At 49.6% G+C, this 24,245-nt stretch overlaps 1 pseudogene; it reads right to left on the bottom strand.

Moving 5' to 3' along the window:
* Nucleotides 1–8,454: 8,454 nt before the first annotated feature.
* LOC129460204 (NAD(P)H-hydrate epimerase-like) lies at nucleotides 8,455–9,201 on the bottom strand (annotated as a pseudogene).
* Between the last annotated feature and the right edge of the window lie 15,044 nt (nucleotides 9,202–24,245).

The raw sequence follows: 24,245 nt of genomic DNA, 5'->3' as shown, positions 1-24,245 counted from the left end.
ACTCCAGCCTGGGTGATAGAACAAGACAGACCTTGTTTCTAGAAAATAAATAAATAAGTTTTGTTTGTTCATTTGTTTGTGATGAAGTCTTGCTCTGTTGCCCAGGCTGGAGTGCAGTGGCAGGATCTCGGCTCACCGTAACCTCCGCCTCCTGGGTTCAAGCGATTTCTCCTGCCTCAGCCTCTGTAGTAGCTGAGATTACAGGCCTGTGCCACCACACCTGGCTAATTTTTGTATTTTTAGTAGAGATGAGGTTTCGCCATGTTGTCCAGACTGGTCTTGAACTCCTGACCTCAAATGATCTGCCCACCTTGGCCTTCTAAAGTGCTGGGATTACAGGCGTAAACCACCGTGCCTGGATGATAAGTAAATATTTTTTTAATTAAAAAAATGCCTAGGGCCGGGCGCGGTGGCTCACGCTTGTAATCCCAGCACTTTGGGAGGCCGAGGCGGGCGGATCACGAGGTCAGGAGATCAAGACCACGGTGAAACCCCGTCTCTACTAAAAAATACAAAAAATTAGCCGGGCGTGGTGGCGGGCGCCTGTAGTCCCAGCTACTCAGAGAGGCTGAGGCAGGAGAATGGCGTGAACCCGGGAGGCGGAGCTTGCAGTGAGCCGAGATTGTGCCACTGCACCCCAGCCTGGGAGACAGAGCGAGACTCCGTCTCAAAAAAAAAAAAAAAAAGAAAAAATGCCTAAACCTGGATGTTTAGCACGTTGCAGGGGCCTCCCACCCAAGCCCAAGTTCTCAGAAGCTGGGAACTGAATAATGCATCTCGGGGTGGAATGTTTGATGACCCCCAGCAGAGTGCCATCTCAAGAGCAGGGGTCTAGAGCCAAGGCTCGGAGTTCTAACCCTGACTCTGCCACTAGTCAACCTAGAAAACCACTTCGCCTATATGAGCCTCAGTTTCCCCATCTGTAAAACAGGGTTGGTGCCCATGTCTTGGGGTTTGGGGGTTAGTAAATGAATCTGTGGGAAGCTGAGTCAGGCCTATCGGTGTCTGTAGGTGATGGAGCCTCTTCCCTCTGACAGGGATGGAAATTATAGAGATAAAATCAAAGAGAGGCCGGGTGCGGTGGCTCACGCCTGTAATCCCAGCACTTTGGGAGGCCAAGACAGGCAGATCACTTGAGGTCAGGGGTTCAAGATCAGCCTGGCCAACATGGCAAAACCCCGTCTCGACTAAAAATACAAAAATTAGCCGGGCATGGTGGTGTGCGTCTGTAATCCCAGCTACTTTGGAGGCTGAAGCAGTAGAATTGCTTGAACATGGAAGGTGGAGGTTGCAGTGAGCTGGGATCGTGCCACTGCACCCCAGCCTGGGTGACAGAGTGAGACTCTATCTCAAAAAACAAACAAACAAACAATAAAACAAACAAACAAAAAAAAACAGAGAGATGGAAGGTCAGGTTGCATCAGGAGGAAGCTGGCAATCTCTGTGACTCAGGGAGGTGCGGGGGCTCCCTCCTGGACCCTGGTCACCTCTGAACGTCCCACCGGTTTCTTCCAGTTTCTCCTTTACTGAGATCCCTCTGCCCCCAGAGTCTCAGTTTCCTCCCTTATGAGATGGGCTCACACTGGTGCCCCTGAATCTTCTTCCTCCATCCATCCACTGTCAAAATTGCTCCCACATCCGATCCCTTCTCATGAAGGTCCCTCCTCCCTGGTCCAGACTATCATTGCTCCTTAGGACCGGCACAGGCACCCCTCTGTGGTCTCCTCGCTTCTCCCTTTATCCCCCACAGATACCCCCACTCTGGTATCCTGAGTCCAGCTTGTCTTTCTTCTGTCTAGAAACCTCTGTGGCTCCCACCTTCCTCAGAGTAAAAGCCAAAGTTCTCCCCTAGACCTCAAGGCCCTGCTTGGTCTCACGGCACCATCGCCTCTTCCCTCCGCACCCTGCTTAATCGACTTAGGCCACCTCAGCCTCCTCCAAGCTCCTCCAGTGAGTCAGACAGGCTCCTGCCTCGGGGCCTGTCCAAAGGCTGTGCTTTCCCAGGACCATCTTCCCAGAGACGCCCGTATGTCTCCCTTACCTCCTTTGGGTCTCAGTTCAAATATCATCGTCACCCACACTCTCTCTCCCTCCTCTGCCATTGGGAATTTGTATCTCTGCCAGGCGCGGTGGCTCATGCCTGTAATCTCAGCACTTTGGGAGGCTGAGGTGAGCAAATCACTTGAGGTCAGGAGTTCAAGACCAGCCTGGCCGACATGGTGAAATCTCATCTCTGCTGAAAATACAAAAATTAACTGTGTGGTGGTGGGAGCCTGTAGTCCCAGCTACCAATCCCAGCTACTTGGGAGGCTGAGGCAGGAGAATCACTTCAGCCTGGGAGGTGGAGGTTGCAGTGAGCTGAGATGGTGCCACTGCACTCCAGCCTGGGCAACAGAATGAGACTCCGTCCAAAAAAAAAAGGAATTTGTATTTCATTCATGGTGGTGTCTCCGGCTCCTGTACACAGCTGGGGCTTAATGAGTGTGCTCACAAATAATCATATGCTGATAAAAAGAAGTGTTTCCCCAGATGCCTGCTGTGCTTTAGGCCCTAGGCTGTGGTCTGGGGACACAGCCGGGGACAATTGAGAGCAATCTTGCCCTTGTAGGACTCATGGTCTGGGGACAAAGGTGGGACCCAGAGGACGTTATGCACCTGAAGCGATGCATCTGTAATGTGGAATCAGGTGTTGAAAAGTGCGATGAATAAAGTAGAATACATGATCAGATGCAGCAGAGGGAGCGTGTTTCCTGATCTGGCAGTCCTGGAGGGCTTCCTGGAATAGGTGACATTTGGGGCCAAGGCCTGAATGAAGAGAGGGACATGCCCTTTTGCAGCAGCTCTGGTGGCCATGTGTTTCTCGCTAGTTCACAGATAAGGAAACTGAGGCTCAGAGAGGTGAAGTCACTTGTCCAGCATCCCCAAATCCAAACTCCCCAGCGAGGAGCCTGCAATCCCCTTTCCCCATGGTGCCAGTTGCAGATGGGCAAACCAAAGTCCAGAGCAGCGCCGCCACGCCCCAAGGTCTCCCAGGAAGCTACTCGGCCCTCCTCCACCCTCCTTCTCCGCCGCGCAGCTTTACTGGGGGACTTTCTCACAGGGAGGAAACAGCGACAGCTGGTTTCACAAGTAGGTGGCCCAAGCCGCAGACCGGTTTCGGTTTGCAAACAGCTTCTGGCACTGACTGCCTGCTGCTGGGCTGAGCAAACCCAGAGGTAAGAGTCCCGTATCAATCCATAAGAGGAAATGGGCACCAATCTGTCAGCTCAGGGTCTGGCTCGTGGGCAGCAGGGCCAGGGGATGGGGGTGCACTGAACCCTCATCTCCACTTAGTCTTGTTTTTTGTTTTTGTTTTTGTTTTTTTTTTTTGAGACAGAGTCTTGCTCTGTTGCTTAGGCTGGAGTACAGTGGCGCAATCTCAGCTCACTGCAACCTCTGCCTCCCAGGTTCAAACTCACTGCAGCCTCACCCTCCAAAGTAGCTAGGACTACAGGCATGAGCCACCATGCTTGGCTAATTTTTGTATTTTTAGTAGAGACAGGGTTTCACGATGTTGCCCAGGCTGGTCTCAAACTCCTGACCTCAAGTGATCCGCCCGCCTCAGCCTCCCAAGGTGCCAGGATTACAGACATGAGCCACTGTGCCTGCGGCCTCCACTTATTTTTTATTTTATTTTATTTTTTGTGAAACAGAGTCTCACTCCATCGCCCAGGCTGGAGTGCAGTGGCGTGATCTTGGCTCACTGCAACCTCTGCCTCCTGAGTTCAAGCGATTCTCCTGCCTCAGCCTCCTGAGTAGCTGGGATTACAGGCATGCGCCACTACGCCCAGCTAATTTTTGTATTTTTGGTAGAGATGGGATTTTGCCATGTTGGCCAGGCTGGTCTCGAACCCCTGACCTCAGCTGAACTGGCCTCTTCGGCCTCCCAAAGTGCTGGGATTATAGGCATCAGCCACAGCACCCGGCCCTTCACTTAGTCTTAATCACTCATCCAATCAACAATCAATGCTTAGGCCTGGCGCGGTGGCTCACGCTTGTAATCCTAGCACTTTGGGAGGCCGAGGCGGGCGGATCACCAGGTCAGGAGATCGAGACCACGGTGAAACCCTGTCTCTACTAAAAATATAAAAAATTAGCCGGGCGTGGTGGCGGGCGCCTGTAGTCCCAGCTACTTGGAGAGGCTGAGGCAGGAGAATGGCGTGAACCCGGGAGGCGGAGCTTGCAGTGAGCCGAGATTGCGCCACTGCACTCCAGCCTGGGCGACAGAGCAAGACTCCGTCTCAAAAAAAAAAAAAAAAAAAAAAAAAAAGATTATGCAAACAATCAATGCTTATTTTATGCTTTGCTGTATTCCTGCATTTTATTATTCTCCCAGCGAGCATATACTAAGTGTTTAGTGTGTACCAGGTATTAGCTCATTTAAACATCTCAAGCCACTGGAAAGAATCAACCCTGGCAATTATCTTGATTTCAGACTTCTCTCCAAAACTGTGAGAGAATAAATTTCTGTTGTCTGGAGTCCCCCAGGTTGTGCAAATTTGTTACATTAGCCCCAGGAAACTTACACAGTCCCCTCTCCAACCCCAAGTAAAAACTCCCCTGTCCTCCTGCAGGTCCTCCAGGTCTGAGAGGGTAGTGCCTACCTCCAGCACTCTGTCCAGGAGCAGGAAGGTATGTATTTCTCTTTGGGGATTTCTGGAGCATGTGGGTTGTGGACTCAGAGACACTTAGAAACTCCAGAGGTTTTTCCCAAGTGTCAGCACCATGCACCCTCCCACAGCCATTTGTGAGTTTCTCATGAATACATCTTGGGAAACACTTGGTATTGGTGGATTTTGTAGCTTTTGCCAATCAAATGGCATCTATCTGATGTGTTTTTTTTTTTTTTTTTTTTTTGAGACAGAGTCTCACTCTGTCGCCCAGGCTGGAGTGCAGTGGCGCAATCTCGGCTCACTGTAAGCTCAGCCTCCCGGGTTCACGCCATTCTCCTGCCTCAGCCTCTCCAAGTAGCTGGGACTACAGGTGCCCGCCACCACGCTCGGCTAATTTTTTTTTGTATTTTTAGTAGAGATGGGGTTTCACCGTGGTCTCCATCTCCTGACCTCGTGATCCGCCTGCCTCAGCCTCCCGAAGTGCTGGGATTACAAGCGTGAGCCACCGCGCCTGGCCATCTACCTGATGTTTTAATTTGCATCTTCCTGATCCCCAGTAGAAGCTGATCATCTCTTTGCCCCTTGTGTTTCCTCCTTTGTTAAATCCTACTCTGTGTTCTTTGCGGTGTTCATTATGGGAATTCTTTATATATGTTTGATAGTATTCCTCCATCTGTTGGGTATATTGCAAATATCTTCCCCTAATTTGTAACTTGTCTTTTTGTTTTGTTTTGAGACCGAGTCTCACTCTGTCACCCAGGCTGGAGTGTAGTGGCATGATCTCAGCTCACTGCAATCTCTGCCTCCTGGGTTCAAGTGATTCTCCTGCCTCAGCCACCTGAGTAGTTGGGATTACAGGTGCCTGCCATCATGCCTGGCTAATTTTTGTATTTTTAATAGAGATGGGGTTTCACCATGTTGGCCAGGCTGGTCCTGAACTCCTGACCTCAGGTGATTCACCCACCTCAGCCTCCCAAAGTGCTGAGATTACAGGCGTGAGCCACCATGCCTGGACGGCATTATAGGAATTATTTATGTAGGTTTGATAGTATTCCTCCATCTGTTGAGTATATTGCAAATATCTTTCCCTAATTTGTAACTAGTCTTTTTGTTTTTGTTTTTGTTTTTTTTTTTTTGAGACGGAGTCTTGCTCTGTCGCCCAGGCTGGAGTGCAGTGGCGCAATCTTGGCTCACTGCAAGCTCTGCCTCCCGGGTTCACACCATTCTCCTGCCTCAGCCTCTCCAAGTAGCTGGGACTACAGGCGCCCGCCACCACACCTGGCTAATTTTTTTTTTTTTTTTTGTATTTTTAGTAGAGATGGGGTTTCACCGTGGTCTCGATCTCCTGACCTCGTGGTCTGCCCGCCTCGGCCTCCCAAAGTGCTGGGATTACAAGCATGAGCCACCGCACCTGGCCTTGTTTTGTTTTGAGGTGAAAACTCCCTCTGTGGTCTGGCTGGAGTGCAGTGGCGTCATCTCGGCTCACTGCAACCTCCACCTCCCAGATTCAAGAGATTCTCCTGCTTCAGCCTCCCGAGTAGCTGGGATTACAGGTGCCCGCCACCATACCCAGCTAATTTTTGTATTTTTAGTAGACATGGGGTTTCACCATGTTGGCCAGGCTGGTCTTGAACTACTGAACTCAGGAGATCTGCCTGCCTCGGCCTCCTAAAGTACTGGGATTACAGGCGTAAGCCACTGCACCTGGATTTTTTTTTTTTTTTTGAGACAGGGTCTCACTGTATGGCCCAGGCTGGAGTGCAGTGGCATGATCATAGCTCACTGCAGCCTCAAACTCCTGTGCTCAAGCAATTCTCCTGCCTCAGCCTCCTGAGTAGCTGAGACTACAGGTACACACTTCCATGTCCAGCTAATTTTTTAATTTGTAGAGATGGGGTCTCCCTATGTTGCCCAAGCTGGTCTAGAACTCCTGGGCTCAAGCATTCCTCCAGCCTCAGCCTCCCAAAGCTCTGAGATTACATATGTGGACCACTGTGGCTGGCTGGTAACTTGTCTTTTCACTTCCTTCGGTGTGCCTTTTGATGAATAAAAAGTCCTCTCCTTAATATATGCAAATTAAGTATTTTTTTTTTATTTAGACAATGCCCATTGGCTCTTATGTGGAAAGTCTTTTCTTTTTTCTCTCTTTTTTTTTTTTTTGAGACAGAGTCTCACCCTGTCACCCAGGCTGGAGTGCAGTGGCGGGATCTCAGCTCACTGCAAGCTCCGCCTCCCAGGCTCCTGCCATTCTCCTGCCTCAGCCTCCCAAGTAGCTGGGACTACAGGCGACCGCCACCACGCCTGGCTAATTTTTTGTATTTTTAGTAGAGACGGGGTTTCACCGTGTAGCCAGGATGGTCTCAATCTCCTGACCTCGTGATCCACCCACCTCGGCCTCCCAAAGTGCTGGGATTACAGGCGTGAGCCACTGCGCCTGGCCTGGAAAGTCTTTTCTTACCCCAAGTTTGCCAATATTTACTTTTCTCTCTCTCTCTCTCTCTCTTTTTTTTTTTTTCTGTGAGACAGGGTCTCACTTTATTGCCCAGCCTGGAGTAGAGTGGTGTGACCATGGCTGACTGCAGCCTCAACCTTCCAAGCTCAAGCAGTCCTCTCACCTTACCCTCTCTAGTAGCTGGGACTACAGGATGCACCACCACACTCAGCTAATTTTTAAATTTTATTTTGTAGAGATGGAGTCTCCCTATGTTGCCCAGGCTGGTCTCAAACTCCTAGGCTCAATTGATCCTCCCTTCTTGGCCTCTCAAAATGTTGGGATTACAGGCATGAGCCACCAAGCCTTGCCCTCAAGTTCACCTATATTTTCTACCAAGACATTAAAGCTTTCTTTTGGGCCAGGCACAGTGGCTCATGCCTGTAGTCCCAGCACTTTGGGAGGCTGAGGCAGGAGAATCACTTGAGACCAGGAGTTCAAGACTAGCCTGTGCAACATGGCAAGACCCTGTCTCTACAAAAAAAATTAAAAAAGAATAGTCAGGCGTGGTAATGTGCGCCTGTAAGTTTGAGGCTGCAGTGAGTGTACTCCAACCTGGGTGACAAAGCAAGACCGTGTGTAAAAAAATAAAATAAAAAGGTTAATTTTGTTATATTTTTGTGTGTAACTCCTTAACCCATGTGGAGTTTTGTTTTGCATATTGTGTAAAGTAGAGAACCAATATTGTTTTCGACATGGTCTCCCATTTCCCAGATCCTTTTATGGGATAGCCTCCCCTCCCCACTGCTGGGACAGACTGTCTCCTTCTTGAAGCAAAATTCCTGACCTGCATAGGGCTGTCTGTGGGCATTTAATTCTAATCCATTGGTCAATGTGCTTCTTTCTGTGCCAGTATTTTGCTGACTTAATTACAGGCTTTGTCATGGGTTCCAATATCTGGTATGTCAGGTAGGACCGCCCTGTTCTTCTGCAGTAATGTCCCAACAATTTGCAACCCTCTGCTGCTCCAGTTAAATGTTTCGATTATCATATTGAGTTCCAGGGAAAGCTCTGACATGACTTTAATTGGGATTGTGTCGAAACTACAGAGGGGGAAATTAATTTAATATGTTTATTCTCTCACAGCTTTGGAAGCTAGAAGTCTGAAATCAAGGTATCTGCAAGATTGGTTCTTTCTGGTGCGTTGGGACTATTAAATGAATTAATCAGCATCTTTACGAACCTCAGCTTTCCTGTCCATGAACATGGTATGCCCACCATCTCTTTAGTCTCAGTAGTCTCTCTCCGCGTTGTGTGTGTGTGTGTGTGTGTGTGTATGCGTGTGTGTGTGTTTTCTGGGAGACAGAGGCACTAAGTCTTTATTGGGAAGAATGTCCATCCACCTTCCCTTACTGCAGATGATGAGACATACTCAGGGTTAGGGTACAATGGTAGGTTTTAGCTGGTACTTCTTTTCCAAAGCAGGTGGCAGTCAACAACCCCTCAAGTAGTGGTAACAATCTGTAAACTAGGTTTCAGACTTTTTGGGTGCTATCAGGGAGAGAAGCAGGTCTGGCTGGATCCCTCCAGAGTTTTCCTTCTCCAAGTCCCATTCCAAGGGAATGTCAGCATTGGCAGTGGCACAGTGAGTCCATTCAGGACACTCAGAATGTTACAGAATGGCTTTCAAACATTGCCCTTGAAGCTGAAGCAAAGATGGCATACACCCCCAGCCCATACAGCTCATTGATCAGCATGGGCTCTGGGGGCACTTCACCAAGCAAGAGAGTGTCCCTTTCCTGACGATGGGTCACCAGCATAGTGTAGAGTGGCTTGTTGGGTCTTTTGGGGTCAAAGATGATTGGCTGGTGACCAAAATGTTTGGAGTGTCAAGCACAGAGCAGGCTACCTTCTCCATTATTCCCTGGGCCATGGATGATCGGAACAGTAGCAGGGGCCCTGGACATGGATATGGCAGGATATGCCTTGGCAATGACAGTGGAACAGCTGAGCCCAGCCAATTCTGTAAGTTGGGCCGTGCTGGTACTCATGAAACAACTCCTCATCCATGGCCCGGGCCCCCTCCTGGTGCAGGAATTTCACTGCTGTGCTTGCCATGACCTCCAAGCCCCCACAGACAGTGGAGTTAAGCCACTGTGGCCCCCAGCAGGTGTGTCCTGGACATCCATCTTGCATCATTAATCTCTCTTAATACAGTTTGTGTCTGTTTCCCTGCAGAGTTGAAAACACTTTTTGATTCCTTTATTCCTCTTTCTTTTCTTTCTTTTTTTTTTTTTTTTTGAAACGGAGTCTCTCTCTGTTGCCCAGGCTGGAGTGCAGTGGCACAGTCATGGCTCACTGCAGCCTTCACCTCCTAGGTTCAAGCTATTCTCCTGCCTCAGCCTTCCAAGTAGCTAGGATCACAGGTGCATGCCACCATGCCTGGCTAATTTTTTTTTTTTTTTTTTTTGTGATGGAGTCTCGCTTTGTCATCCAGACTGGAGTGCAGTGGCGCGATCTCAGATCACTGCAACTTCTGCCTCCCGAGTTCAAGCGATTCTCCTGCCTCAGCCTCCCAAGTAGCTGAAAGTACAGGCACCCACCACCACGCCCAGCTAATATTTTGTATTTTTATTAGAGACGGGGTTTCACTGTGTTGGCCAGGCTGGTCTCCAACTCCTGACCTCAGGCGATCCACTCTCCTCAGCCTCCCAAAGTGCTGGGATTACAGGGGTGAACCACGACACCCGGCTCTATATTGTATTTTTGTAGCAATGAGGTTTCGCCATGTTGCCCAGGCTGGTCTCGAACTCCTGGGCTCAAGTGATCCTCCCACTCGGCCTCCTAAAGTGCTGAGATTACAGGCGTGGGCCACTGTGCTGCACCCAGCTCCCTTAGGGGCACATTGCTGAGTCCCCAACGGGGCTCCTCTGCATCCCTTTGCCTGAGCCACCAGCTCCCCGACTGGGACACTGAGTCCAGCTTCCAAGTGACCCTGGAACAGCAGGTATCGGGATCAAGACCACAGGACGCCACCCTGGCCTGGGCTCCTCGCTCCCAAGATTGTTCTAGAATCTAAGCAGCCCCAGGACTGGACATTTCAAAGGGGCAGGTGTGCAATGGGATGTGACCAGGAACTGGCTGATCCTGGGACATCGCTGCTGCTGCCTCGCTGCGTTGGCAGGGAAGTGCTTGATGATTAGCAGTTGGCCATTTGGATGATGACAAGATGTCAGAGTGAGACTTTAGGTTGGCTCACACCAGTGTAAAACAAATGAACGCAGCTGAGAAGACAAAAGACACTAAATCCAACCTGGGGCTTATTTCTCCCACTCTGACAATGCCCACTGCACCAGGCCCAACCCACCCTGTCCTCACAATGACCCCATGCGCAAGGGGGTCATTGTACCTTCTCATCTGTACAACCTCATTGTACAGATGAGAAAACTGAGGCACACATCTGTATGTCTCAGAATGATGGGCACCATGACTCACACCTGTAATCCCAGCTCTTTGGGAGGCTGAGGCAGGAGGATTGCATGAGTCCATGAGTTCAAGACCAGCCTGGGCAGGCCAGGCATGGTGGCTCACACTTGTAATCCCAGCACTTTGGGAGGCCGAGGTGGGTGGATCATGAGGTCAGGTGATCGAGACCACGGTGAAACCCCGTCTCTACTAAAAATACAAAAAATTAGCTGAGCGTGGTGGTGGGCACCTGTAGTCCCAGCTGCTGGAGCAGCTGAGGTAGAAGAATGGCGTGAATCTGGGAGGTGGAGCTTGCAGTGAGCCGAGATCATGCCACTGCACTCCAGCCTGGGCGACAGAGCGAGACTCTGTCTCAAAAAAAAAAAAAAATCCAGCCTGGGCAACATAGCAAGATCCCATCTCTACCAAAAAAAAAAATCAATAAAAAGGACTGTTTTATCCAGACTGATAGTTCCAGGGCTATTACGCGTGGAACCGGAGCCATGGTGCCTGATTCAGTATGGCTGTAACCGCCACACTATCTCCACTTCTAAACTGACTGCTTTAAGGCTGGGTGTGGTGGCTCATTCCTGTAATCCCAGCACTTTGGGAGGCTGAGGCGGGAGGATCACTTGAGGACAGGAAGTCGAGGCTGCAGTGAGCCATGATTGCACCACTGCCCTCCAGCCTGGGTGACAGACTGAGACCCTGTCTCAATAATAAATAAATAAATTGACTGTTTTCTCCTTTTTTTCTGTGTTTCTTTAATGGTATGCTCACGTTTCATGAATACTTTGAATATAGCAAATTAATACTTGTAACTTAAAACACAGATGTGTTTTATTTTGAAGCAAGAAAAAGAAGCCCGGGTGCGGTGGCTCACGCCTGTAATCCCAGCACTTTGGGAGGCCGAGGCGGGAGGATCACAAGGTCAGGAGTTCGAGACCATCTTGGCTAACACGGTGAAACCCAATCTCTACTGAAAATAGAAAAAAATTAGCCAGGCATGGTGGCAGGCACCTATAGTCCCAGCTATTCGGGAGGCTGAGGGAGGAGAATGGCGTGAACCAGGGAGGCAGAGCTTGCAGTGAGCCGAGATCACGCCACTGCACTCCAGCCTGAGTGACAGAGCGAGACTCCATCTCAAAAAAAAAAAAAAAAAGAACGTGAACAGACACATCTGGATAGCTAGGGTATGTAGCAAGAGACCACTCTTCATCATTCCAGAGCTGGAACTAATCACATGAGTTTTCCAAAACAGAAGACTTTGTATAAAGCATTTGAATTTTTTTTTTTTCTTTTTCTTTTTTTTTTTTTTTGAGACAGAGTTTTGCTCTGTCACCCAGGCTGGAGTGCAATGGCGCGATCTCGGCTCACTGCAACCTCCATCTCCTGGGTTCAAGTGATTCTCCTGCCTCAGCCTCCCAAGTAGCTGGTAGGACAGGTGCCCATCACCATGCCCGGCTAATTTTTGTATTTTTAGTAGAGATGGGGAGTCACCATGATGGCCAGGCTGGTCTCAAACTCCTGACCTCGTGATCCACCTGCCTCGGCCTCCCAAAGTGCTAGGATTACAGGCGTGAGCCACCGTGCCCGGCCTTCTTTTTTTTTCTTGAGACAGTCTCACTCCGTTGCCCAGGCTGGAGTGCAGTGGCACCATCACAGCTCACTGCAGGCTCAGCTTTCTGGACTCAAGTAATCCTTCCATCTCAGCCTCTCAGGTAGCTGTGACTAAAGGCCTAGTCACAAGAACCATTCTGTAACATTCTGAGTGTCCACTGCCACACCTGGTTAATTTAAAAAAGTTTTTTTTTTATAGAGATGGGGGGTCTCCCTACGTTGCCCAGGCTGGTCTCAAACTCCTGGGCTCGTGATCCTTCCACCTCCCAAAGTGCTGGGACTACAGGCGTGAACCACTACTCCTGGCCTGGATTTTATTCTCATGTTACTTTTTTTTTCTCATGTTCTCAAAATAAAATATTAAATACATAAATTTTGAGTCAAGTGTATTAAGGTGTAACTTATATCCAATAAAGTACAGTTGAATGAGTTTTGTTTTGTTTTTTTGAGACGGAGTCTCACTCTGTCACCCAGGCTGGAATGCAGTCGTGTGATCTTGGCTCACTGCAACCCCTGCCTCCCGGGTTCAAGCGATTCTCCCGCCTCAGCCTCCTGAGACGCTGGGATTACAGGCACACGCCACCATGTATGGCTGATTTTGGTATTTTCAGTAGAGACGGGGGTTTCACCATGTTGCCCAGGCTGGTCTCGAACTCCTGACCTCAAGTGATCCTCCCACCTCAGCCTCTCAAAGTGTTGGGATTACAGGCATAAGCCATGGTGCCCAGCCAAGCACATTTTTCCTTATGGGGTTCACAGTGAGTTTCAGACAGTTACATATACAATGGGGGTGGGGGGATAAATAAAAGTGAGGGGCCTTCCTGCAACAAGCCCCCGGGGCTGAGCTCAGAGGGGCCCAGCAGCCTGAGATGCAAGGTTGGCTCTTGGTCACCTGCAGTTGGCTAAAGTCCCATTTCATGGCCAGTGCTACTGAGGCTAGAGACAAAGGACCCAGTGGGCTCAAACCTGGCCCTGGATGCTGGACCTCCATCTTCTCACCTCAAAAGCAAGGATAAGGCCAGGCGCAGTGGCTCACACTTGTAATCTCAACACTTTGGGAAGCTGAGGCAGGAGGATCGCTTGAGCCCAGGAGTTTGAGACCAGCCTGGGCAACGTGGCAAGATCCCATCTCTTAAAAAAAAAAAGTTATTAGCCTTGCATGGTGACATGCACCTGTAGTCCCAGCTACTCGAGAGGCTGAGGCAGGAGGATCACTTGCACCTGGGAAGTCCAGGTTGCAGTGAGCTGCGATCGCGCCACTGCACTCCAGCCTGGGCGACAGAGCAAGATCCGGTCTAAAAAAAAAAAAAGTAAGGATAAAAGAGAAAGGTGAAGGCCAGATGCAGTGGCTCACGCCTGTCACCCCAGCACTTTGGGAGGCTGAGGCGGGCTGATCACTTGAGGCCAGGAGTTCAAGACCAGCCTGCTCAACATGGTGAAACCCTGTCTCTACCAAAAATATAAAAATTAGCCAGGCATGGTGGTGCGCACCTGTAATCCCAGCTACTTAGGAGGCTGAGGCAGGAGAATCACTGGAATCCAGGAGGTGGAGGTTGCAGCAAGCCAAGATCACACCACTGCACTCCAGCCTGGGCCATAGAGAGAGACTCTGTCTCAAATGAAGAAGAAAGAAAAAAGAAGAAAGAAGAAGAAGGAAGAAGAAGGAAGAAGAAGAAGAAGAAAGAAGAAGAAGAAGAAGAAGAAGAAGAAGAAGAAGAAGAAGAAGAAGAAGAAGAAGAAGAAGAAGAAGAAGAAGAAGAGAGAAAGAAGAAAGAAGAAGAAAGGATAAAAGGGAAAAGGTGGTGTTCATAGGTCACCAGGAGTCCTCAGCAAGCAATTTTGTCCGTCTGGACCTCTATTTCCCTGTCTGTAAAATGGGGATGTTTACAGAACCGGCCTGGTGGGGCTTTTGTTGCTATGACTGTCATCCCAGCCCTGGTTCTTGGTCTTGAATGGGCTCAGCCAGGTGACCCGAAGCTCTGCTTTCTGCTTCCCCACTCCGCCCAGCAGCCCAAGGCCAAGTCTTGTTCCTCTTGCACTGCAGTGTGATAGGGGAGAATATACCTGGCCAGCAGCTCAGGAAATTCCAGGGCAGAGGTGGTGCCTGGTTCTGCAGCCTCACTGATCATCCTGCCTCTGCCTGGGCTGAGAATACGGTGGGACCTTGCGTTCTTTCCCCCAGAGTGGGCAGTGACGATGCCACATCCGCCTGACTTGCCAGGTGACCCAGGCCATCCCAGACTTATCTTCAGCCTCGTCAACTGTGAGCTGGCAAATTGTGAAGAGAGCTGGAGGTGGCACGAAGACAGCTCCTGAAATCGTCACAATGCCTCCCACCCAGGGCCTTAGCACATGCCGTGCCCTCTGCCTGGGATGCTCTGTCTCCTGATTGTAGCTACAAAACCTCTGCCTTTAGGACTCAGTAAGGAATCACCTCCACCAGGAAGCCCTCTTGGATTGACCCCACAATTCATTCATTTGAATAAATGGGGACAGGGTCCTGGCAATGAGTGTCTCCCTTTGGTAGATCTTGTCTAGGTTACACACACACACACACACACACACACACACACACACACATATATATATATTTTAGAGAAAAGGTCTTGGCCAGATGTGGTGGCTCACACCTGTAATTCCAGCACTTTGGGAGGCTGAGGCAGGTGGATCACTTGAGGTCAGAAGTTCAAGACCAGCCTGCCCAACATGGTGAAACCCCATCTGTACTAAAAATACAAAAATTAGCCAGGTATGGTGGCACACGCCTATAATCCCATCCACTCAGGAGGCTGAGGCAGGAGAATCATTTGAACCCAGGAAGCAGAGGTTGCAATGAGCTGAGATCGCACCACTGCACTCCAGCCTGGCCGACAGAACAAGACTCTGTCTAAAAAAAAAAAAAGACAGAGACAAGGTCTTGTTCTGTCACTCAGGCTGGAATGCAGTGGTGCGATCATGGCTCACTGCAGCCTTGACCTTCTGTGCTCAAGGGATTCTCCTGCCTCAGCCTCCCGAGTTTGGGACTATAGGTGTGCACCACCATACCTGACTAAGTTTTAAATTTCTAAGATTTTTTTTGTGATGTAGCAGGCTTCATCACAGGGGAATCAGGTTTAGCAAATATACATCCAGGCACCCCGTTAACTTTGAATTTCAGAGAAACAACTGTCTTAGTCAGCTTTCTGCTTTGCGATAACAGAATACCACAGGCTGGGTAATCTATAAACAATTGAAGTTTATTTGGCTTGTGGTTCTGGAGGCTAGGAAGTCCAAGATTGGGCCATATCCGGCGAGGGTCTCCTTGCTGTGTTATGACGTGGTGCAGGCATCATCTGGTAAGAGAAACACGCCAGAGAGCAAGGGAAGCCCCAAACAGCCCTGCCTTGCCCTGCCTTGCCCTGCCTTGCCCTGCCTTGCCCTGCCTTGCCCTGCCCTGCCCTGCCCTGCCCTGCCCGGCCCTGCCCTGCCCTGCCCTGCCTTGCCTTGCCTTTTTCTCTAGAAAGAGTCTTGCTCTGTCGCCCAGGAGTGCAGTGGTATGATCTTGGCTCACTGCAACCTCCGCCTCCTGGGTTGAAGCTACTTTCCTGCCTCAGCCTCCCAAGTAGCTGGGATTACAGGCACGTGCCACCATGCTCAGCTAATTTTTTGTATTTTTAGTAGAGACAGGGTTTCACCGTGTTAACCAGGATGGTCTCGATCTCTTGACCTCATGATCCTCCCGCCTCGGTCTCCCAAAGTGCTGGGATTACAGGCATGAGCCATGGCACCTGGCCAGGCTTTTCCTTTAAATTTTTATTTATTTTTACATTAAAAAAATTTAGGCCGGGCACAGTGGCTCATGCCTGTAATCCCAGCACTTTGGGAGGCCGAGGCGGGCGGATCACGAGGTCAGGAGATCGAGACCATCCTGGCTAACACAGTGAAACCCCGTCTCTACTAAAAATACAAAAAATTAGCCGGGCGAGGTGGCGGGCGCCTGTAGTCCCAGCTACTCTGGAGGCTGAGGCAGGAGAATGGCGTGAACCCCGGGGGGCGGAGCCTGCAGTGAGCCGAGATCGCGCCACTGCACTCCAGCCTGGGCGACAGCGAGACTCTGCCTCAAAAAAAAAAAAAAAAAAAAAAATTTAAAAATAGGTTATTACTCCGTTGCCCAGGCTGGAGTACAGTGGTGCAATCTCGGCTCACTGCCGCCTTGACATCCTCCCGGGCTCAAACAATCCTCCTGCCTCAGCCTCTTGAGTAGCTGGGACCATAGGCCCACACAACCACACCCAGCTAATTTTGTTCCTTTTTGTAGAGATGGGGTCTCACTATACATATATACTATAAATATATAATATATATGCATGTATGTATCTATATGTATGATATATATTTTCATATGTTATATATATTTTAGAGACATGCATTTGTCTCTAAAACAGAGACAGGGTCTTGCTCTGTCTCTCAGGCTGGGGTACAGTGGTGCAATCATAACTCACTGCAGCCTTGAACTCCTAGGCTCAAGCGATCCTCCCGCCTCAGCCTCCTAAGTAGCTGGGACTACAGGTGCATACCACCACACTGAGCTAATTTTTAAATTTTTTGTAGAGATGGAGTCTCACTATGTTGCCCAGGCTGTTCTCAAACCCCTGGGCTCAAGTGATCCTCCTGCCTTGCACTGGGGTTACTGGTGTGAGCCACTGTGTCCAGCCCAATTTCACTTTTCTTTTTTTTTTGAGACGGAGTCTCGTCCTGTCACCCAGGCTGGAGTGCAGTGGCACGATCTCGGCTCATTGCAACCTCCGCCTCCCTGGCTCAGACAATTCTCCTGCCTCAGCCTCTTGAGTAACTAGGATTAAAGGCATGTGCCACCATGCCTGGGTAATTTTTGTTTTTTTTAGTAGAGGCGGGGTTTCACTATGTTGGCCAGGCTGGTCTTGAACTCCTGACCTCAGGTGATCTGCTTGCCTTGGCCTCCCAAAGTGCTGGGATTACAGACATGAGCCACTGTGCCCAGCCTCCAATCTCACTTTTTTTTTTTTTTTTGAGACAGAGTCTCACTCTGTCCCCCAAGCTGGAGTGCAATGGCACGATTTTGGTTCACTACAACCTCTGCCTCCTAGGTTCAAGCAATTCTCCTGCCTCAGTTTCCCGAGTAGCTGGGATTACAGGCGTCCGCCACCACGCCCAGCTCATTTTTGTATTTTTAGTAGACATGGGGTTTCACCATGTTGGCCAAGCTGGTCTCAAACTCCTGACCTCAAGTGATCTGCCCGCCTCAGCCTCTCAAAGTGCTGGGATTACAAGAAGTGTGAGCCACCATGCCCTGCCTCCAATCTCACTTTTATAACAAATCCATTCTCACAATGATGAACCCACTCCAGTGATTGAATCACCTCTTAAAGGTCCCACCTCTCAACACTATTGCTTTGAGGATTAAGTTTCAAACATATGAACTTTGGGGGACCATTCAAACCACAGCAACAATGAATAATTTTTTTTAGTATAAGTATATCCCAAATGTTGCATGGGATATATTTACACTAAAACCAAATTCAATATTGATCTGAACTTCACATTTAGCTGAGTAGCCTATATTTTATCTGGCAAACTAGCTTCATCATCACGCCCATTTTACAGATGAGGAGGCAGAGGCCCAGAAAGGTTAAGTAATATGCCTGAGGCAGCACAGCCAGGGATGAGCAGAAGGAGAATCTAACCAGGATCATGGGTCCCACAGCCTTCAGGGTTGCCTCATTCCCCACCCTGGCTAGAGGTGGCCGCAGGAGAGAAGCCCAGCTTGCCAGGACTTCAGTATCCTGTAAACACCTGGAGAGGTGCCAATCCTACCCGCCATCTGGACATGGGTATCTGGAAGTGGGGCTGACTCATCCCCTGTAAACAGTCAGTCTCCTGTCACTGTAAACAGCTGGCATCTAGAGACGCTGTCACAGTGCCCAACTCACAGTGTGACTTATCCGTGACCCGATACTTTGCCATCAGCCTGTCACTCGATACTTAGTAAACAGTGTTCTGAGAGTGGACAGTAGTTGGTGGTTAACGCGGTGCCGGGGGCCTCCAGGCAGGGTTGGACTTAAACCCAGGTCCTGACACCTGATTAGCCATCAGCGCTTGCTGTGTTCTGAAAGTTTGTAAAAAAAGACTAATCCTGATACTTGCTATCTGTCAATGATGAAACCCTGTTAGCCATAAACCTGTCCCCATATTTTATCAGCTGGTAATTTTAAACAAAGTTCTGATACTCTGTAAACACAAATTGTGACACTTATGACCCATCAGGGGTTGGCAAACTTCAGCTTTAACCATGACCCCAAAACAGTATTCCCTTTTTTTCTCTTTTTTTTTTTTTTTTTTGAGACAGAGTCTCACTCTGTCGCCCAGGCTGGAGTGCAGCAGCATAATCTCGGCTCACTGCAACCTCTGCCTCCCAGGTTCAAGCGAATCTCCCACCTCAGCCTCCTGAGTAGCTGGGACCACACCCAGATAAGTACTGTATTTTTAGTAGAGACAGGGTTTCACCATGTTGGCCAGGCTGGTCTAGAACTCCTGGCCTCAAGTGATCCGCCCGCCCCAGCCTCCCAAAGTGCTGCTGGGATTATAGGTGTGAGCCACCACTCCTGGCTCCTTTTTTTTTTTTTTTTTTTTGAGATGGGTTTCACTCTTGTCTCCCAGGCTGGAGTGCAATGCCTTCATCTCGGCTCACTGCAACCTCCACCTCCTGGGTTCAAGTGATTCTCCTGCCTCAGCCTCCCGAGTAGCTGGGATTACAGGCGCCTGCCACCACGCCCGGCTAGTTTGGGTTTTTTTTTTTTCTTTTTTGTATTTTCAGTGGAGACAGGGTTTCACCACGTTGGCCAGGCTGGTCTCCATGACCGGCCCTGGCTCCCTCCTTTTTTTTAGAGACAAGATCTCTCTCAGTCACCCAAGCTAGAGTGCAGTGGCGGGATCATAGCTCACTGCAGCTTCGAACTCCCAGGCTTAAGTGATCCTCCCACCTCAGCCTACTGAATAGCTGAGACTACAGGCATCCCAGCTAATTTTTAAAACTTTTTGTAAGGATTGGGGTGGGGGGGTCCTCCCTGTGTTACCTAGGCTGGTCTTGAACTCCTGGCCTCAAATGGTCCTCTCACTTCAGCTTCCCCAAGCACTGGGATTACAGGCAAGAACCACCATGCCTGGCCTGCATTTTAAAATGACTGAAAAACTACCAGAGGAAGACTATTTGATGACATGTGAAAATTACATGAAATTCACACTTCAGTGTCCATGAACAAAGTTTTCCTGGGATACAGCCATGCTCACTTATTTGTGTATATGAATGCTTTCAAACAGCCGCAGAGTAGAGTAATCGCAAAAGAGACTGTGTAGCTTTCAAAGCTTCAAATATTTCCTATCTGGCCCTTTATAGAAAATGCTTGCCAATTACTGATCTAAGCTCTTGGGCAGTCACTGCTCTTTATATTGAATTTAATACTCTGTTAATAGTCAATGGTCCACAGTGTTCACATGCAATGCAAACTGTAAGTCTTTTTACTTTGTAAAAGTCATATCCTAGACCAGGCACGGTGGCTCACGCCTGTAATCCCAGCACTTTGGGAGGCCAAGGCGGGTGGATCACCTGAGGTCGGGAGTTTGAGACCAGCCTGATCAACATGGAGAAACATCGTCTCTATTCAAAATAAATACAAAATTAGACGGGCGTGGTGGCACATGCCTGTAATCCCAGCTACTCGGGAGGCTGAGACAGGAGAATCTCTTGAACCCGGTAGGCGGAGGTTGCAGTGAGCTGAGATTGCACCATTGCACTCCAGCCTGGGCAACAAGAGCGAAATTCCGTCTCAAAAAACAAAACAAACAAACAAAAGTCATATCCTAATGGGCATGGCAGCTCATGCCTGTAATCCAGCACGTTGGGAGGCAGAGTGGGGAGGAATCATTTGAGTCCAGGAGTTCGAGACCAGGCTGGTGGTCAACACAGTGAGACCTGTCTCTACAAAAAGTTAAAAAAAAAAAAGGCCGGGCGCGGTGGCTCACGCTTGTAATCCCAGCACTTTGGGAGGCCGAGGCGGGTGGATCACGAGGTCAGGAGATCAAGACCACGGTGAAACCCCGTCTCTACTAAAAATACAAAAAATTAGCCGGGCGTGGTGGTGGGTGCCTGTAGTCCCAGCTACTCGGAGAGGCTGAGGCAGGAGAATGGCGTGACCCCGGGAGGCGGAGCTTGCAGTGAGCCGAGATCGCGCCACTGCACTCCAGCCTGGGTGCCTGGGTGACAGAGCGAGACTCCGTCTCAAAAAAAAAAAAAAAAAATTTAAAAAAAAAAAAAAAAAACTTAGTCAGGTGTGGTGCTCTGTGCCTGTAGTCCCAGCTACTCAGGAGGCTGAGATAGGAGGATCGCATGAGCCCAGAGGTCGAGGCTGCATGAGCCATGACTGTACCACTGCACTCCAACTTGGGTGACAGACTGAGACCTCATCTCTATAAAAAATAAATAAATGAGCTGAGTGTGGTAGTGTGTGTAGTCCCAGCTACTCGGGAGGCTAAGGTGGGAGGATCGCTTGAGCCCAGAGGTTGAGGCTGCAGTGAACCATGACTGCACCACTGTACTCCAGCCTGGGTGAAAGAGCCAGACACAGTCTCTCAACAACAACAATAAAAGTCACATTCAGCCTGATGTTGTGACATGATAAATGCAACGAACATTCGGTTTCTGACAGCAGTTAGTTTGTCCTGGGACTGTGTCAATGGTCAAAACTGGGAAACATAACCAAGATGAGACCCAAAGAGTGACTGAGAATTAGATAAAGGAAAAAAGATCTTGCCACACTCAGGCTGGACTGTGACTGCTGAGCTGAGGAGCTGGACTTTCTCCTGAGGGTAATAGGGAGCCATGGAGGGTGTGTGAGCAGAGGAGGGACATGCTCAACCTGGACACAGGGACGGGATTGCTTCTGACCTTGGATATCCCTTCTGTGTAATGGGCTGAGGTGGCCAAAATAAAGACCTTTCCAGGCCTGGGGTCTGAAAGGAAAGGGCACTTGAAGTTGTGATGTTAGGACTTCGTGGGAGAAGCCAGTGTGCAAATAACTGAGCAGGGATTTCTGTTCCTCCCCTGCCAAGCAGGCTCCAGGGGCTGCTCACACAGTGTGATCTGGGGCCAGGAGGCTAGGGATGAGGCCAGAAGACTCCTCTTTAGGAGGCCAGGACCAGTGGGTCAAGGTCTCACTCTGAGCTTCATTAATCCATCATACACTAATTGAGCAGCTACTGAGGGAGGGCCCTTGTCTTCCACCTCGCCACTCTCTGCATCTTGTGCAGGCTCCGCACTCTCATTTAGCATACTGCATTTATTTTTATATTATTTATTTATTTTAGAGATAGGGTCCCGTTCTGCTGGAGTGCAGCGGTGCAATCGCGGCTCACTGCGGCCTCAACCTCCTGGGCTCAAGCAATCCTCCCACCTCAGTCTCCCCAGTAGCTAGGACTACAGGTGTGTGCCACCATGCCTGGCTAAATTATTTTATTTTTATTTTTAGTAGAGATGGGGCTTCACCATGTTGCTCAGGCTGGTCTCAAAGTCCTGGCCTCAAGCGATCCTCCCATCTCAGCCTCCCAAAGCGCTTTATACAGGCGTGAGCCACCACACCCAGCCAGTAAATTTATCGAGCACCTACTGCATGCTATGACCCGCCCTCTTGGAGCTCCCAGTACAGAGGGGAGGTGGAAGACAGGCCGTGAACCTGTCAATACATTGTAATTACAAACTGTGAGAAAGGCAAAGCAAGAAATTGAAAGGAACTGAGAGAGAGAATAGGGCAGCTTTTGTGAAAGAGGTGAAAGGGGCTGAGCACAGTGGTTCACACCTGTAATCCTAGTACTTTGGGAGGCCGAGGTGGGTGGATCACTGGAGGTCAGGAGTTTGAGACCAGCCTCGCCAACACGTTGAAATCCCGTCTCTATTAAAAATACAAAAATTAGGCTGGGCGCGGTGGCTCACGCCTGTAATCCCAGCACTTTGGGAGACCGAGGCGGGCGGATCACGAGGTCAGGAGATTGAGACTATCCTGGCTAACACGGTGAAACCCCACCTCTACAAAAAAATACAAAAAATTAGCCGGGCGTGGTGGCGGGCGCCTATAGTCCCAGCTACTCGGGAGGCTGAGGCAGGAGAATGGCATGAACCTGGGAGGCGGAGCTTGCAGTGAGCCGAGATTGCGCCACTGCACTCCAGCCTGGGCAACAGAGCGAGACTCTGTCTCGAAAAAAAAAAAAAATTAGCTGGCTGTGGTGACGCATGCCTGTAGTCCCAGGTACTTGGGGGGCTGAGGCTGGAGAATTGCTTGAACCCGGGAGGCAGATGCTGCAGTGAGCCAAGATCACGCTACTGCACTCCAGCCTGCAAGACTCTGTCAAAAAATTAAAAAACAAAAAACAAGAAGAGGTGGAAAGGTCTCTAAGGAGGGGATGATTAAACTGACATCTTCAGGAAGAGAAAGTGCAGGCTTTGTAATGAGCAAGAGGAAGAGCTATCTGGACAGAAAGAACAACACGTAGAAAGGCCCTGAGGTGCCGGGAGTGGTGGCTCACGCCTGTAATCCCAGCACTTTGGGAGGCCCAGGCGGGCAGATCACCTGAGGTCGGGAGTTCGAGACCAGCCTGACCAACATGGAGAACAACCATCTCTACTAAAAATACAAAATTAGCTGGGTGTGGTGGCACATGCCTGTAATCTCAACTATTTGGAATCCCAGCTGAGGCAGGAGAATTGCTTGAACCCTGGAGGCAGAGGTTGAGGTGAGCCAAGATTGTGCCATTGCACTCCAGCCTGGGCAACGAGAGCAAAACTCTGTCTCAAAAAAAAAAAAAAAAAGGCCCTGAGGTGACAATGAACCTGTTGTAGACCAGGCGTGGTGGCTCACTCCTGTAATCCCAGCACTTTGGGAAACTGAGGCAGGAGGATTGCATTTTGAGATCAGCCCTGGAAACATAGGGAAACCTATGTTTCTCTACAAAAATAAAAATAATTAAAAAAATAAAATTACAGGCATGGTGGCTCACGCCTGTAATCCCAGCACTTTGGGAAACTGAGGCAGGATGATCACTTGAGTTCAAGAGTTTGAGACCAGCCTGGCCAACATGGTGAAACCCCATCTCTACCAAAAATATAAAAAATTGGCCAGATGTGGTGGTGCATGCCTGTAATCCCAGCTACTCTAGAGGCTGAGGCAGGAGAATCACTTGAATCTGGGAGGCAGAGGTTGCAGGGAGCCAAGATCTTGCCACTGCACTCCAGCCTGGGTGACAGAGTGAGACTCCATCCCAAAAAAAAAAAAAAAAAAAAGTTAGCTGGGCGAGGTGGCTTGTGTCTGTGGTCCCAGATGGTTGGGAGGCTGAAGGAGGAGGACCACTTGAGCCTGGGAGGTCGAGGCTGCAGTGAGATATGATTGCACCACTGCACTCCAGTCTGGGCAACAGAATGAGACTGTCTCAAAAAAAAAAAAAAAAAAAAAAAGTGGCTGCTGCTCATGTCTGTAATCTCAGTGTTTTTGGAGCCTGAGACAGGAGGATCGCTTGAGTTCAGGAGTTGGAGACCAGCCTGGGCAACATAGTAAGATTCCGTGTCTACAAAAAATACAAAAATTAGCTGGGTGTGGTGGTGTGTGTGTCTGTAGTTCCAGCTACTCAGGAGGATGAGGTAGAAGGATAGCTTGAGCCTAGGAGGTCGAGACCACAGTGAGCTATCAGGGCACCACTGCACTCCAGCCTGGACAACACAGCAAGACCCTGTCTCAAAATAAATAAATAAACAAAGCCAACATCAGCAGCTGAATCAGGGCTGATCTGGGGTTTCAGAGGCCTTAGGGCCGCCATACAGGCTCTGCCGGCCCAAGTCAGTACCAGCACACACCAGTCGCCGCTGCTGACGGACACACAGGCTTAACACTTAGACCCAGACTCAAAAGTGCCCCAACCAACCCACTGTCTGCTTCCCACATTGGCTGAGATCCATAGATCCACATTCGAGCACAGGTAACAGTTGTGTGTGCACACGCCTCTGGGCAATGCCATGGGCA

This window comes from Symphalangus syndactylus, chromosome 13 (assembly GCF_028878055.3).
Source record: "Symphalangus syndactylus isolate Jambi chromosome 13, NHGRI_mSymSyn1-v2.1_pri, whole genome shotgun sequence".
NCBI classification, from domain to species: domain Eukaryota; kingdom Metazoa; phylum Chordata; class Mammalia; order Primates; family Hylobatidae; genus Symphalangus; species Symphalangus syndactylus.
This window is presented reverse-complemented; position numbering and strand designations above follow the sequence as displayed.